Consider the following 13,202-nt stretch of genomic DNA (forward strand, 5'->3'; position numbering starts at 1 on the left):
CCAATTTCCTCCTGTAATTTAGTTTAAAAATAATTTCTATTGTTTTTAATTGAATAATCCAAAATTTATTGTTTACTGTGTAAACCATTTTTGTTCTCTTCGTGGTAATCACAAATTATTGGCTAACAAATATAATTACTGAATGTTTTCTTATTTTCATTTATGGAAACAATTTCTCTAGTAATTCGTCTTATTGTTTTACAAATTACACGCTAATGTCGCTACAGATAGAAATGGAAAACAAAAAATATTATTTATTATACAGAAGTGATTTCATTCGTCTATTATTATTACTAATATCTGGATAATTAGGAGGTAAACAGATTAGAAAGGAAGAGTTAGGGTGTAACGGAAATGATTACTAACAGGAAGTGAAAATAGCAGAAAAATCAGTATGTTTGTTTTTCTGTAATTAGTGAATCTAGTATAGCTTTAAATATTTTTGAATATTGCTACTGTGTTCGCAAGATTACGTGGAAGATTTAGAATATACGGCAGCAGCCAGAGTCTTGCTGTACCATCATCCTTAGTTGAATGAACAGTTCTTACGTACGTAAGTAAGCTTTACGATGAATTAGGATGAATTACTTCATTTTGGAATGAAAAAAAAAAAAATGCTCACAAAAGAACAAAATGACAAACCAGAACAGAAAGGTTGAACATTAATTATTGTTCCACATAAATTAAGAAGAACAGTGGCCAATAAAAGAATCTAAAGATAATAAATAGTTCCCCCTAGTCTTTGAGAACGTCTTTAAACAGAATGCACCGTTAGTTGCATAAATTGGCCACATAGTCCTTTCTAATGTGATCAATCTATAACGGTAGCCATTTTCTTAATCATCATAACAAGAGAACATGCATCGCTTGCACTGAACAGAAAAAAAAATGCATCAATCTATGCAGGTATTATTCCGGACTTAGCCCAGAGTCAATGTTCAATGACCAGCTCTATTACAGAGCTGAACTGACCGACAAACTAATCACAGAGTCATTTTCTTCAATAATTTCATCTGAAATTGGTTTTCATCAATAATCTTTCAAAAGAATTGAAAACCAGTCAAGACTTACAAATAGAAAGTCTGATCTGTAGCATCACTAAACACTACTTTAACCGGAACATCATTTAAAAAATAATTTCTTCAAATTTACATTGGTCTATGTAAAGTTTCCCTCATTAATGGGCAAAATGAATAAATTATGATCGTATAAGTTTTTATGATAATGATCTTTCACCGGAAATACTCAATTTGTGTTTTCCTGCAAACGAACAAATTATATTCAACACTTTCGATAGACGCCACGATAGCCGAGCGGTTATAGGCTAGACCCGCAATGCTAAGATGTATTGCGGTACTAGGCTATATTCCCCAGTCTATACCTTTAATGGTTAATATGAGAAATTTTGCAGTAAAGTATGTTTGCTAGTCGTCTCCGTCCAATGACACCTAATTTGGTAGTTGGAGGTAAAGCCAGCCTGAAAAAATAGTCATTACTTTACTTTACTTGTTTACTTTCGATAGACTGACAAACTTGTTTCAGTAAAACACGGGAAATACTCTTATTGACCATAAAAATCTATCTTCCGGAGCGAGGATTTCTTTTATTCAACGATAATTTCTGTATTTTCGAGATGGTGTCCCCACAAGATTATTCTTATTCCATTGGGGTGGGTGGGGATTCAAGCCTGTGCTTGACTCATTTTAGGGCACGATCATTCTTCCGAAAGGTTGGTAGTTGGAAAGTGTGTGTGTCCACATATTATCTAGAGGGCTTTGAGTAAAGTTGCGTGACAAGGGCAGAGCTTTTCAATATAGGTAACAGAATCTTCCATGATGATCATGCTAATGTCCTTGTTTGAAAATGAAGTAGATTTCTGAAAGAGATTAAGATAGACCTAAACATCTCCGGCCTAATCTCAAAAAGGAGACGCAATACGTAGAGCAAAAAAAAAAAAAAAAAATCCTCTAAACAAATAATCTTTTCATATACATAAATATTGAAGGAAGCAAATAAAAACAGATATGGTAAGAGATCGTGAAGCACAAACACAGACTCCAGGTACTCCTTGGGTGATGTGTGGAACAAAGCCGACAGATAAATGACATCCATCTTGCTACTGGACAAAGAACACAGCCAATACCAAGCAAGTCTGGCTTCCAGAACTCCCTCTGTGAGAAAGCCTGCTGGATCTTTACAGTTTTAGAAGACGCCAGCGGATCAAAAACAAATGGACCACACAGAAGAGTTCTTTTATTTTAATCGAGCTGATGAATAAAGCAGGGGTCGGGGGGGCGCAAAACGATTTATTTTCTCATTGTTAGAAGTTTATATTAGGGGGCCTCCCTCCCAACTCTTTCTCTAGGGAGATTTTAAAGACTATTAAAAGAACAGTGGCCTGAGTGTGGGGGGCGGAGAGTAAGGAGAACGGCTTATTGACGCCGGCAAGGAGATATGGGATGCTGTGCTTTTAATTGATTCCAACAACGATCTGTGCTACAGATCTGATAACTCCCCCAGGGACAACTCTAAACTTAATTCCTTTATTTAAAAACAAATGAACACGCGTATTATCACCATCGAGTCGATGACTTATTGGGAACATTTTAATTTGCCCTGTATATACATTTAATCGAATAAAATTTTTTGATAAGAACAGGAAGTTAAGAGAATTTTGAAGACATTTTCGAAAACTAAATCCATTGAATGATGAGGTACTTCCGGTTATTTTGGAATTTTCTACGAACTAGGAATTCGATCAATGGCCAATTAAATTTTGCAACAAGAATAAAGTAGAAATACTTCCGATTTTGATGGTAGCATTGCAAGATGGGTAGCTAGTTTTACATTTACTAGCGACAAATAAACAGATTCATCAATGAAGCTGAGAAATGTACCATATTACTTCAAGATTGAAGCGAGGAGAGTTTAAGAGTTAATCTTAGCCTCTTCTAAAACAAACAAAGTTTTGTTCTCTATCTCTTTTTTTTTTTATTTTTTTATTGTCTAAAACTTTATCGTCTGTCCCATCTGTTGTTCCGGGCTGCTCTAGAAGAGTTCGCTGACCTTTATCTCAGATAAACAGAAATTATTGCTTTAAAGCAAGCAGGGAGTTTTATACAGATAATTTTATCTAACCCTATCTACTAAAGTGATTGCACCATCATGGCCGGTAGATCTTCTAAAAATTATTAATAAAATAAAATCTTTTTTTTTTTAAGTTAGATTTCCAACATTAAAGTTAAGTAACTGCCTATTTTTTAGGCTGACTTTACTTCCAACTACCAAATTAGGTGTCGTGGACGGAGGCGACTAGCAAACATACTTTTACTGTAAATTTCTCATATTAACCGTTAAAGGTATAGAATGGGAATGTAGCCTAGTACCGCAATACATCTTAGTTTTGCGGGTCTAACCTCTAACCGCTCGGCTATCGTAGCGACTAGCAAACATATTTTGCTGTAAATTTCTCATATTAACCATTAAAGGTATAGAATGGGAATATAGCCTAGTACCGCAATACATCTTAGCTTTGCCTCTGACCGAGTAATTAATGCAGCTTGTTTATTTTATCTATTAAGCTTGTAGAACAGTCACTAAACCAATTGCTTATTTATTGAGATTTATTTTAATCATACAAAATGAAATATCTCGATGTATGAGAGGTTATTTCCTATTATAGACTAAAATAAAAATCGATACAAAGCAGATGACTGCTTTTTAGACAGTTAGGCCATTCCAAGCTCTCAGTGACTAGATAGCTGATTGGTGAAACAATTCTGCCTGATTGGAACACATAGAATTGAAGACTGGGACTCGACCAAAGCGTACCAATTCCACAAGAATCCAGCCGCTAATTGTCCAAAATCCTGTGTAAACTCGTGGCTGGTTCCTTACCTGTCCCTACCCGCAATGATCTTCCCTCCGTTAAGGAAATCGTATTCTCCCATTGCAAGTAACATTCCTTGAATCCCCTTTTTTTTTTGTTTATTCCCAGACTCTAGTCCTGCAGTTAGCCGCCTCCTATTTCCGGTAGTTTTCCCTGTGTCGCGTTACCATCTCAGCTAATCAATGCCATAATAAAAATTTTTTGTTTTCATTATAGGAACAATTTGCCGTAAGTGTTTGCCTGCATGCCCCTTTTTTGACTCGCTAACGATACTATAGTCACCTGTGGTACCAATTCCCGGAAGTGGGAAATTACTGACACGATTTTTTTTTCGTACCACCGATTTCCTTGAAAATAAGTCCTACCAATTTTCACTTAAAGGACCCTGATCTAAATGGTTTTCTTTGAAAATGTGTTTTTTTCTCTCTCTCTCGAGTAGCAAACCTCTTCCAGGAACCTTACAGTTTCTATTTCCGGTTTTCAAATAATTGACCACACGATTACAATGCAACCTCATACGAGAGAAGCAAGAGGAAGGTAAATAAATTAGGTAATATCGGATGATAAGTGTTACCCCACCTCTATTAGTCTTATTAATATAAATACGAAAACAGTAAGTTTGTTTGTAAGTTCGAATGTTTTGTGCGTACAGAAGTATGTATGTAGGTAGCAATTGTAATAGAACTATTGTTTGTTCAGTAAACGTATTGTTGTTATGTACATATATACTACACATTTTATTTATTTGTCCTGACTATGAAGCTCTATTATTCAGTATATATATTTATAAAATAAATGCTTTAATAAATAGAACCAAAGATAAATCTACATAATAATGTTGTGCCACCGCCTACTTGATATACTGGACCAACAGACTGACATATTTACAAACAAACTGAAATCCTCTCTATTGTTTATACAACAATAATAGATTTACAAACAAGTGTTGATATTTACATAAATCCCAAGGTGCTACTATTACACTCTCAAAACTGGTTATGATTATTGACTTATATGTTTGTGTATTACTTCAGAGAATAGTCTGTGTACAAAAGTTTTACTTACTGATGTTTTCTCTTAGTACTTACTGTAAGAGAAAGGGTACTGATTTTCTTTCCTGACTGTGAAATACAAATCACGATCTTTTCCTACTCATAAATAGCGTCAAATTTTCTTCGACTTATTTCGCCCATAACTAGCGTAAGTATTTTCCACACAGGAAATAAGAAAATCGAGAGTAAATACTCTTACTCTACTGAAGAGAAGGTGATGTAATCGTGCTGATTGTCCATTTGGTAATTTTACCAGAAATGACCGTTTTTTGTAGTAGTATCCTGATAACGGAAAAGAGGAGTTTCGTGTGTTCGTGTACGGTATTCACTGTAACTGAGAAAACAAAAACAAAAAAATGCAAATATTTTCCTTGTCCCAGTAAGAAAGAGGAAGTAAACTTTGCGTTGATTGCAGGAAATCATGTGAGTAGGAGCTCAAGATTCATAAAAGCCAATCACTTTGTGGTAACTCAATTCTTTCCTTTCTTACAAGCTGCACACTTACCAAAACTAGAGCACGTATTGGACATAAGCATTCCCACCCACCCTCTGTCTGTGTGATTGTGTTACAGTTTCCTTTCCATCACAATCTCTGCTATATAATAGCGCTTCAACATGCCCTGGAGCTCTGATTTTCTCGCTGGACAAAGTACAACTTATCTTGCTCAGTGTGTTTTTTTTACTTTATAACTTACGTGCTGGAATGCAGACAGCCGGTCTAATAAAACTATATTCACAACAAAAATGGTTTTTCTTCTTTTCGAGATAGATCAGCATCCCAAAAGTCTATCTCCAGATAAGTGCGCTTATCTACTTTCTGTTACTGCACTTTGCTCTAATCATTATCTTTAAAAAAAAATAAAACTTTGCTTTGATACTTCTAGCTGTGCTTTAATGGTTTTTGTCTAGCTGTACATCATTTATGAGCAGAACTAAAAACAAAGCGACATTAACGCTATCTGGGAGAGATCAAGAGATATGGTGGTTTTAATCTTTGTAACCCCGCCCCCACCCAAGGAAATTTACGATGCCTAAAAATAAATGCTCTCTCTTTGTCTCTCTGTAAAATGAAATCTCTCGTGTGAAAGTTGTGACGGGCTGATGATGTTCTTCCGTTTATTAGACAAGAGGAAATCTTTGTTTAAGGCAGCATCATGGAAACGGAAAATTTATCATGCATCATTTCCGCCACGTATATCTCTTTAAAAAGTACGTAAAATGTGGCCAATATTTTTTGTTGATGGTGAGCCATCGTGAGGAATTTTTTTTAAAGATCATTGGGGGTAGGAAAAGGTAAAAAGAAAGAAAGAAGAAGCCACTAGTTTACACAGGATTTTTGGACAGTTAGGGGCCGGTTTCTTCTCGAATTAATACGCTTTGGTCGAGAGCCCCAGTCTTCGTTCCTGTATGTCCCAATCAGGCAGTTCCCAATCTGGCAGTATTGTTTGTTTCACCAATCAACTAAACAGTCACTGAGAGCTTGGAATGGTCTAACTGTCTAAGAAGCCAGTCTGTATTGTATCGATTTTTATTTTAGTCTGATAACAGGAAATAACCTCTCATACATCGAGATATTCAATTTTGTTTTACTGAAATAAATCTCAATAAATAAGCATTTGGTTAGTGACTGTTCTACAAGCTCAATAACTAGATAAAATAAACAAGCTGCATTAATGTTTAGGCGCCACGGTAGCCGAGCGGTTAGAAGCTAGTCCCGCAAAGCTAAGATGTATTGCGGTGCTAGGCTATATTCCCAGGCTATACCTTTAATGGTTAATACGTGAAATTTGTAGTAAAGTATGTTGGCCAGGCGCCATGATAGCCGAGCGGTTAGAAGCTAGACCCGCAATGCTAAGATGTATTGCGGCACTAAGCTATATTCCCCGTCTATACCTTTAATGATTAATATGAGAAATTTATAGTAAAGTATGTTTGCTAGTCGCCACGGTAGCCGAGCGGTTAGAGGCTAGACCCGCAATGCTAAAATGTATTGCGGTGCTAGGCTATATTCCTAGGCTATACCTTTAATGGTTAATACGTGAAATTTGTAGTAAAGTATGTTGGCCAGGCGCCATGATAGCCGAGCGGTTAGAGGCTAGACCCGCAATGCTAAAATGTATTGCGGTGCTAGGCTATATTCCCAGGCTATGCCTTTAATGGTTAATACGTGAAATTTGTAGTAAAGTATGTTGGCCAGGCGCCATGATAGCCGAGCGGTTAGAGGCTAGACCCGCAATGCTAAGATGTATTGCGGTACTAGGCTATATTCCCAGTCTATACCTTTAATGGTTAATATAAGAAATTTATAGTGTGTTTGCTAGTCGCCTCCGTGCACGACACATAATTTGGTAGTTGGATGTCAAGCCCGCCTGAAAAACTAGGTAATTACTTTAGTTTACATTAATGTTGAAAATCTAACTTAAAAAAAAAAAAGATATGAAAAGAAGCAGTCTGTATCGTATCAATTTGTATTTTAGTCAGATAACAGGAAGTAGCCTCTTATACATGGAGATATTCAATTTTGTATGACTGAGATAAATCTCCAGTATTTTAGTAATACCACAACCTTTCAAAATTTGCGTTGTACTTTATTAATACTTAAGGCTCGTAAAATGTAATTAACAGTAAAGCGGAAACATTGGCAGTTTGTGCACCATTAATCTTTATAATACTTGTTTTTTTTTTTTTGCCACAGAAAATGACGCTGATTGATGACGTCAGCTGTGATATTCATCTCAGGTATCTTTCAATACTTTAAACAGCCCAGGTGAGAGCTTTGTAATTTAGAGGTTAAAGTTATGTAATAATTACAGTTTAATCTACACATCCATTACCATCGCTTCATCGAGATCTGACCACTTACGTAATTAATTTGTCTTAAATAATTATTATTACCAACAAAAATTATTTTTTAATCTGTTTTTCCAGTTTATTAAATGACTCATTTCTTTTATCTTTATCTAGATTTAGAATAAAAGCGATTAAAAAGCAATTCAAACAGTTTTGAAGTTAATTAAACTGTCAACTGCTAACAATTTCAGAGTGAGACAATTAACTAAGATTTCAATAAAAATCAATGACTTTAAAATTTGTTTTTAAAAAAAACACAAACATTTATGTCCTTGATTTGTCCTTGAAAAATGACCCTAAAGAGAATACCTAGAGAAGTATGGACTGGAGTAAGGACTGGCCAATAACTGTCATTAGAAGTATCATTAAGTCTAATAGTGAAAGATGACATCTATTGGCCCAAAAAAAAGAATCATTAAACTGAGAGAACTTAATAAAAGAAAAGGATGTAGATGAAAAATAACGCTGGAAAAACTGCAACGGTTTTTCTCCAGTTTTGAACCAACCATATTTGTTTGTGTGTGTACGTGTAAGGAACTAGCCACGAGTTAACACAGGATTTTGGCCAGTTAGAGACTGGTTTCTTCTGGAATTGGTAGGCTTTGGTCGAGAGCCCCAGTCTTCGATTCTATATGTCCTAATCAGGCGTTTTTTTTTTTTTTTGTAGAATTCACTTAAACGAACTAAAATAAATGTTCAACTTACCATAACAATCTAAGCTTAATGTGGGGTATTAATAAGCGAGCGGAAACTAAGTCCAAAGAAGGACTTTAAGCGCTACTTGGTAAACATAAACTTTCAGCACGTAAGAAAAAAGGATTTCCGGTTAATCGTTAAATAATTTTATCGAGACTGGAGAAATGGTCTGAAGAGCAAAATGTCATACCTGAAAGTCAATCTGGGTTTCGCAAAAATAGAGGCTGTATAGATAATGTTTTTACATGTAACTCTGTGATTCAAATGCAAGTTGGTATTAAAAAGAAACCTTTATATGCCCTATTCGTAGATTTTGAGCGAGCTTTTGACTCGGTGAATCACGATTACCTGTGGTATAAGCTGGCAAACCTGGGTGTTTATGGAAAAGTGTTTAGATTTATTAAGAAATTGTATGAATCCGCTAACATTAAAATTAAATGTGGTTACAATGTTACGTCAGAATTTAATTTAACTCAAGGCATAATACAGGGCGAAATTTTAAGCCCATGGGCGTTTAACCACTATATTAGTGATATAGAAAAATTTTTTGTTAGTCATGGTGCGAATACTATTAGAATTAATAAAGAAAATGATATTTTAATGTTGGCATATGCGGATGATTTGACGATATTTGCTGATAGTTATACGGACTTAAACCATAAATTGCAAATTTTAGATAAATATTGTGATCAAAATTTTTTAAAAGTAAACGTCAAAAAAACAAAAATTATGAAATTTAAATTGAATGGCAGACATTCTGTGTTAAAAAGAACTTTTATTTATAAAGGTGAGCCAATCGAGGTAGTCAACAATTATGTTTATTTAGGTGTAACTTTTTCATCTTCATGCATGTTTAGAGAAAACCTTGTGTCAGCCATCAGCAAAGCCAACATGGCTACCGGTAGTGTCTTTGATATTCTTAGCAAAGGAAAATCTAAGTCTTGGAGTTCGAGAATATACCTGTTTAAGTCAATAATTGGTAACAGCCTTTTGTATGCGTCTCCAGTCTGGGCATTGAAGTATTTAAATGAAACTGACGCGGTTCAATTACGGTTTTTTAAGAGACTATTATGTCTTCCAAGAAATACCGCTAATCACTTGCTTAGGCTTGAAACTGGAGAATTGCATGTGAGTTTTTCTGTTTTAAAACAAGCTTTTAATTGGATCTCAAAAATAGAAACTATGGAGGAACATAGGTTGCCAAAAGTCTGTTTCAATCAGTTAATTAACTATGACCAAAACAGTAACAATAAGAAAAACTGTTTGAAATACAATTGGTTTTCTCAAATTAAAAGTATTATTTCAAAAACATGTATCGATCATTTAGGCAATCTGGCGGATCTTCTACGTACTAGTGACAACTTTAAAAATATTTTAAATTTAATTAAATTTTCCTTAGTAACAGCTGATCTGAACCGTTTGTACAAATCAAGCTTTTCCCAGCAGTTATACTCAATCCATACTCTTAAAGATTTTCTTACGTGTCAAACATATCTCGAACTAAATGTACCTCTGAAATTTATTAAATTTTTTGCAGAATTTAGGCTATGTAATAATTATTTTATGAAATTTAATATTAATAATATAATTTACAAAATAGACCCTACAAAAACATGTATGTTATGTAATCTGAATGAAAAGGAAGATCTTACACACATTCTATTAAATTGCACTTTGTACACTAATATGAGAGATGTAATAAATATTAACAGTAGTGACTCACCTCATCAAATTATAGTTAACTTCAAAAACAATTATTCTAAAGCTAATATTTTTAATTTATACAAATACTTCTCTGCCATTCTAAAAGTCCGCTCTTCTTCTATTTTAAACGATTAAAATAGAAAAAAAAATTACTTTATACTTTCTATGAACTATTTTCTTTATTTGATGGAAAAAAATTATTTACAATAAGTATTTTTTATTTTTTGTGTGATTATGTATTGTACTCATGTCAGCAATCAACTCACTTGTAACAAGCTATATGCTTAAATACAATAAAGTTTATCATATCATCGTTAAATTTGAAAAAACGCCTTAATACTTCAATAAACCCCAATTGAAGTTTTAAAAATAAAATTAATAAGATAATTTAAATAACATTTCTCTAATATTTGGAATTTTGAAGATAAACCATGAATAACTAGCGAGTATCGGAATACTCGTAGAACAGCTGTGAAAGAGATTAAGCAGTAAATAAAAATATAAATAACGAAAAACCGAACTTGTACCATATTATTTAGCTGGAGAAATAGAGGTCAACAGTACCAAAACAAAACAGAACACAGTGAATTAGTTTAGTGTTCTGGAGTGTGTACGTACGGCGGAGATTTAGAAAGCGTAACGATAATGCCGAACAGTAATGTCTGTTTGGTTGGCAGCACTGTGGGTAAAAGGCGTTTTTTTGGGTGCTTACAGCTGTATATCTAACTGCAAGCTTGGAGTTCACAGCCACCGCAAACATTACTACAAGAAGGGGGCGACTAGCAAACATACTTTACATCTTAGCCTTGCGGGTCTAGCCTCTAACCACTCGGCTACCGTGGCGTCTAGCAAACATACTTTACTTGTAAATTTCTCATATTAACCTTTAAAGGTATAGACTGGGAATATAGCCTAGTACCGCAATACATATTAGCATTGCGGGTCTAGCCTATAACCGCTCAGCTATCGTGGCGCCTAGCAAACATATTTTACCATAAATTTCTTATATTAACCATTAAAGGTATAGACTGGGAATATAGCCTAGTACAGCAATACTTCTTAGCTTTGCGGGTCTAGCTTCGAACCGCTGAAAGGCACTGGGTAGTAGTAAAGTCCAATGTTATATTTCGGTCCCATGCGACCTAAGACTAAAGTTTTCAGAAAAAATATGTCAATTACTTTGTTTTATTTTATTTAATAGTGGATCCAACTCCCAAATGGTCTAAATCAATCTATTCTTGCCTTCACTTGTGCCAAATGGAACCACCACACATCTTACAGCGCCCCAAATGATGGAACAATTCCTCTAGGTTCTCTTGGGAAGTTTTAGGAACAGCAAGGAGTTAGCACATAAACACTTGCTGTTGTCAACTACCACATGAAACCAAAACGGTCATATAATATGTACAAAAAAGTTGTTCTAGATCAAATATGGAATAGTGGATTGTGGTAAATTTTTACGATCACTTCACAGTTGAAAATATTACTCTCTTTTTTTTAAAAAAAAAAACCTTCCTGTAATATAACCTACTTGAGGTTTCACTTCTCTAATCAGCCATCTACTAATTTCTCCACGTTCTAAGGCCTGGATAATAATAATAAAATATATATATGTACTACAAAAATGACAGATTTCTTTTTTTCCTTTCCATAACAGATTTGACAGAATCTAAAAACTAACATCTAGAGCAAAGGATTTCAAATGACATTGACAGTGTGACCCAGAAGTATACTAACTGGAAAATTCATTGGAAAAGTGAAGAAAATGTCAAAACAGAGAGAGTGCGTGTGCGTGTGATAAGAGATTGGCTGAAAGGAGCGTGCCTTGTTGGAAGCGATGATCATGTTCCTGAAAAGGTTAAAGACCATGAATTAATGTTAACTAGAGCATGAAACTGGCCATACAAGACAAAGCGTTCTCTCTACGTGCATGACTCCCCCCCACCCGCATGTGTGTGCTTGTAATAAGGTCATTATCAAAGTCCGTTCACGTAGACATTAGAGCTATACTTACACTGTTTTTACTAACGGCCAATCACTAAGTTACAGCATTTCCTTTAAGCGTAAAGCGTAAAAATGTAAATCCAACAAGAACTTAGATGATGAATTGAAAATTTGGTTAGGCCCACAGTATTGGATAATACAGGTGCCACGATAGCCGAGCGCTTATAGGCAAGACCCGCAATGCTAAGATGTATTGCGGTACTAGTCTATATTCTCAGTCTATACCTTTAATGGTTAATAAAATAAATTTATAGTAAAGTATGTTTGCTAGACGCCACGATAGCCGAGCAGTTAGACGCTAGATGTATTGCGGTACTAGGCTATATTCCCAGTCTATACCTTTAATGGTTAATATGAGAAATTTATAGTAAAGTATGTTTGCTAGTCGCCTCCGTCCAGAACACCTAATTTGGCAGTTGGACGTAAAGCCGGCCTGAAAAAATAGACTACTTACTTTTTACTGGATAACATCTTTGATTTTATCATTCATAGCATGCATGTTCATTGTACCCCTGGCGGAATTCGAATTTTCAACTATCATCAGAAGAAATTAAACTATCTATTGTATCAGTAGTGAAGATAAGAGGAAATACATTCATACAAGCACTTGTTTATCATTTTACATCAACAGAAATATTTTCTACGCCTCATTTACCCAACAGCAAATTACAAAATTATCTCAGGTGAATATTAACTTGCATAATGAGTTGGCCAATGTCGCAGGTTGGAATAGCTACAGTTATAATGCCAAAATTCGTTTGAACTGTAATAATTTAGCTGCAATAAGATTTGAGAGAGCGAGAGAGAGCGCAGTCTAGGAATGGAAGAATCGTGTAGCAGCATAATGTTAAAGAAATCAAAGGAAGAAGCTACTTGTAAAAGTCATTAGTCTTAGCGAGTTAACGATAATTACTAGCTGCACACAGGTGTGGTCTGCCAAGTAGACTAAGCTAGTCTATCGACCTAAATTGAAAACAAGTCTATTGTGTCGAAAGGAAATTTCTGTT

At 34.8% G+C, this 13,202-nt stretch overlaps 1 protein-coding gene across 3 annotated transcripts in view; it reads right to left on the bottom strand.

The window, feature by feature from the left end:
• Positions 1–13,202, bottom strand: part of LOC141450536 (microtubule-associated protein Jupiter-like) — a 180,146-nt gene that overhangs the window by 62,374 nt on the left and 104,570 nt on the right. The gene's annotated exons all lie outside the window — the stretch shown is intronic.

The sequence above is a fragment of the Rhodnius prolixus genome, unplaced genomic scaffold, assembly GCF_049639745.1.
Source record: "Rhodnius prolixus isolate KJV_2025 unplaced genomic scaffold, Rpr scaffold_1, whole genome shotgun sequence".
NCBI lineage: Eukaryota > Metazoa > Arthropoda > Insecta > Hemiptera > Reduviidae > Rhodnius > Rhodnius prolixus.